Raw genomic sequence first — 4437 nt, forward strand, 5'->3', positions numbered from 1 at the left:
GAAACTTATCCAAAACGACCCGAACCATTTCGGTGTCCGAATGTAACCTTCCAATATATGAATCTTTATGTCTCGACCATTTCGAGATTCATCGCCACGTCGATCTCATCCGGGACTCCGAATAACCTTCCGTCATCAAATCACATGAACTCATAATACAAATCGTCATCCAATGTTAAGCGTGCGGACCCTATGGGTTCGAGAACTATGTAGACATGACTGAGACACATCTCCGGTCAATAGCCAATAACGGAACCTAGATGCTCATATTGGCTCCTACATATTCTACAAAGATCTTTATCGGTTAAACCGCATAACAACATACGTTGTTCCCTTTGTCATCGGTATGTTACTTGCCTGAGATTCGATCGTCGTTATCATCATACCTAGTTCAATCTCGTTACCGGCAAGTCTCTTTACTTGTTCCGTAATGCATCATCCCGCAACTAACTCATTAGTAACATTGCTTGCAAGGCGTATAGTGATGTGCATTACCGAGAGGGCCCAGAGATACCTCTCCGACAATCGGAGTGGCAAATCCTAATATCGATCTACGCCAACTCAACAAACACCATCGGAGACACCTGTAGAGCATCTTTATAATCACCTAGTTATGTTGTGACGTTTGATAGCACACTAAGTGTTCCTCCGGTATTCGGGAGTTGCATAATCTCATAGTCATAGTGTCGGTGTCAAAACCGGCAGATCTCGGGTAGGGGGTCCCGAACTGTGCGTCTAAGGATCGATGGTAACAGGAGACAAGGGACACGATGTTTACCCAGGTTCGGGCCCTCTTGATGGAGGTAATACCCTATGTCCTGCTTGATTGACTTTGATGAGTATAGGGGTTACAAGAGTTGATCTACCACAAGATTGTGATGGCTAAACCCTAAAAGTCTAGCCTATGTGGTTATGATCGCTTCTACGGACTAAACCCTCCGGTTTATATAGACACGGGAGGGGGCTAGGGTTGTACAAAGTCGGTTTACAGAGAAAGGAATATTCATATCCGCACACTAAGCTTGCCTTCCATGCAAAGGAGAGTCCCATCCGGACACGGGGGTGTAGGATCGAAAGTATGTCTAGAGGGGGGGGGGTGATTAGACTACTTGACCAAATAAAAACTTAACCTTTTCCCAATTTTAGTTCTTGGCGGATTTTAGCTATTTTAGGACAAGTCAAGCAATCATCACATAATTTAAGCAAGCATGCAAAGAGTATATAGGCAGCGGAAAGTAAAGCATGCAACTTGCAAGAATGTAAAGGGAAGGGTTTGGAGAATTCAAACGCAATTGGAGACACATATGTTTTTCCCGTGGTTCGGATAGGTGGTGCTATCCTACATCCACGTTGATGGAGACTTCAACCCACGAAGGGTAACGGTTGCGCGAGTCCACACAGGGCTCCACCCAAGGGTAACGGTTGCGCGAGTCCACACAGGGCTCCACCCACGAAGGGTCCACGAAGAAGCAACCACCCACAAAGGGTCCACGAAGAAGCAACCTTGTCTATCCCACCATGGCCATCGCCCACACAGGACTTGCCTCACTAGCGGTAGATCTTCACGAAGTAGGCGATCTCCTTGCCCTTACAAACTCCTTGGTTCAACTCCACAATCTTGTCGGAGGCTCCCAAGTGACACCTAGCCAATCTAGGAGACACCACTCTCCAAGAAGTAACAAATGGTGTGTAGGTAATGAACTCCTTGCTCTTGTGCTTCAAATGATAGTCTCCCCAACACTCAACTCTCTCTCATAGGATTTGGATTTGGTGGAAAGAAGGTTTGAGTGGAAAGCAACTTGGGAAGGCTAGAGATCAAGATTCATATGGTAGGAATGGAATGTCTTGGTCTCAACACATGAGTAGGTGGTTCTCTCTCAGAACATATGAGTTGGAATGGTGTGTGTGTTCTGATGGCTCTCTCATCGAATGAGAAGGAGGTGGAGCAGTATATATAGCCTCCACACAAAATCCAACCATTACACAGTTTTCCAATCTCGGTGGGACCGAATCAATAAGCTCGGTCGGACCGAAAATGTAAACCTAGTGACCGTTAGTGATTTTCGGTGGGACTGACATGCAACTCGGTAGGACCGATATGATTAGGGTTTGGGCATAACGTAATCTCGGTGAGACCGATTACACAAACTCGGTGAGACCAAATTTGGTAATTAGCTAACCAGAGAGTTGGTCAGGCAAACTCGGTGGGACCGATTTGCTCTTTCGGTGAGACCGAGTGGAACTCGGTGAGACCGAAAAGTTACAAAGGGGAAACACTGAGTTTACATTGCAATCTCGGTGGGACCAATTCGCTCTTTCGGTAAGACCGAAAAGTTACGAAAGGGAAACAGAGAGTTTGCGACCACATCTCGGTGAGACCGAGATCCTTATCGGTAGAACCGAATTGCTAGGGTTTGGTAGTGGCTAATGACAAGTGAAACTCGGTGGCGCCGGATAGGAAGAATCGGTAGGACTGAGTTTGGCTTAGGGCTTAGGTCATATGTGGATATGGGAAAGTAGTTGAGGGTTTTGGAGCATATCACTAAGCACATGAAGCAAGAGGCTCATTAAGCAACACCTCATCCCTCCTTAATAGTATTGGCTTTTCCTAAAGACTCAATGTGATCTTGGATCACTAAAATATAAAATGAAGAGTCTTGAGCTTTTGAGCTTGAGCCAATCCTTTGTCCTTAGCATTTTGAGGGTTCCACTTTCACATCCATGCCATGCCAATCATTGAGCTTTCCTGAAATAATCATCTTGGAATAGTATTAGCTCAATGAGCTATATGTTATTATGAATTACCAAAACCACCTAGGGATAGTTGCACTTTCAATCTCCCCCTTTGTGGTAATTGATGACAACATATAGATCAAAGCTTCGACAAATGATAATAAGCATGAAATATATCGTCGCTTTGAGAAGTATGTGATAAGTAAGAGCGCCCCCTAAATTTGTGCATATTTAAAATTTGCTTTGGACTACAAATGCACAAAGAGTTAGAGTCATGGTTACTCTTCCATGTCACATACATCTTGGTGGAGCTCTTAAAATGATAAGAATGAAATACATGCACTCATCACCAAGAATAATGAATGATCACATAAGATAGATAAGATAGTAGCATTAAGCAAGCATTAAGTGTAGCTTATGATCAAACACATGATCATCAATGTCTCACAAATAATGACGTAGTATCTCAAGCACTCAAAAGCAAACAAGTTCAAAAAAAAAACAACCACCAAATAAAGCAAGAGAGAAAAGCAACACTCTCTCTCTCGAAGCCTATGATCTATACATCTTCTCCCCCTTTGGCAATAAGTTACCAAAAAGTTCCTAGAAAATGCATAGCACTAGATCGACGCTCATGCTTGATCTTCTGGTGGTGGTGGAGTCCGGATCACTCCAAGAACGAAGGCTTCGGTAGATGTTGAAGTAGATGCTGGAGTTGGAGCTGAAGTAGATGCTGGAGCTGGTGGAATTGAGGCTGTGGCTGGTGCTGAGGTGGTGGCTCTTGTGTCAGCAACTGGCACGGCAGATGACCTCGGGCCTCTTGGCACTCTGGCAAAGGCATGAGTAGTAGTCCTGCCTCTCCTCTCCTGCATGTCCTCCTGGAGCTGCTCCACTGCAGACTGAACTTCTGTTACTTTGACATCCAAGTCATAGAACTTATGTTCCATGATTCTCTCTAGGCTCTGCTGATTCTGAGTGAGGGTGGCCAGACTTTGCTCAATCCTCAGCGTGGATGCAATCAAGTAACCAAGCTGCTCTTGTTTGGTCTTCAAGAAGTATTCAGATGCCTCCTCTTGAGTAGGCATCTTGGCAGCTTTCTCCTTCCTCGCCTTCTCCTTCTTTGCATATGCTTGTGCAGACGATGGCTCGTTCTCAGTCATCACAACTTCATTGTTCTCAAAATCTGGATGGATGGGCAAATGTTCCTTGTCCAATAAATATATGCCCGTGCCCATCTTGGAGTTGATGAGCTCCTGAATCTGAGGGGCATATCCGCAGCTCCTCTTCTGGTCTGCTACAGTCCTCTTGATTGTTTCCACTATGAGGCTCATCACCTTGAACTTCTGAGGCACATCAAACACATGTAGTAAGTTGATAGCATGGCCTCTGATCATCTTGTGATCTCCAGACTTGGGCAGTAAGGTGTGCCTTAGTATCCAATTGATCGTCGGGAGCCCTGACAGAAAGTAATGTACTGAGCCAAACTTGAAGGTATCAAGTGCTTCATTTGGGATCTCCTTGTACATATTTGACATTGAGTTGTGGTCCATCTTCTTCTTGGCATAGATATCCAAGTCATCATCTTGCTCCTATGGGGCATTAATGATCTGTGCCCACTCAGCAACTGTGGATTGGTACTTTGTACCCTCAGACATCCATGTGATCCTCCCATCTGGATAAAAGTGAGCTATGGAGTAGAACTGC

This window comes from Triticum dicoccoides, chromosome 7A (genome assembly GCF_002162155.2).
Source record: "Triticum dicoccoides isolate Atlit2015 ecotype Zavitan chromosome 7A, WEW_v2.0, whole genome shotgun sequence".
In the NCBI taxonomy this organism is placed as follows: domain Eukaryota; kingdom Viridiplantae; phylum Streptophyta; class Magnoliopsida; order Poales; family Poaceae; genus Triticum; species Triticum dicoccoides.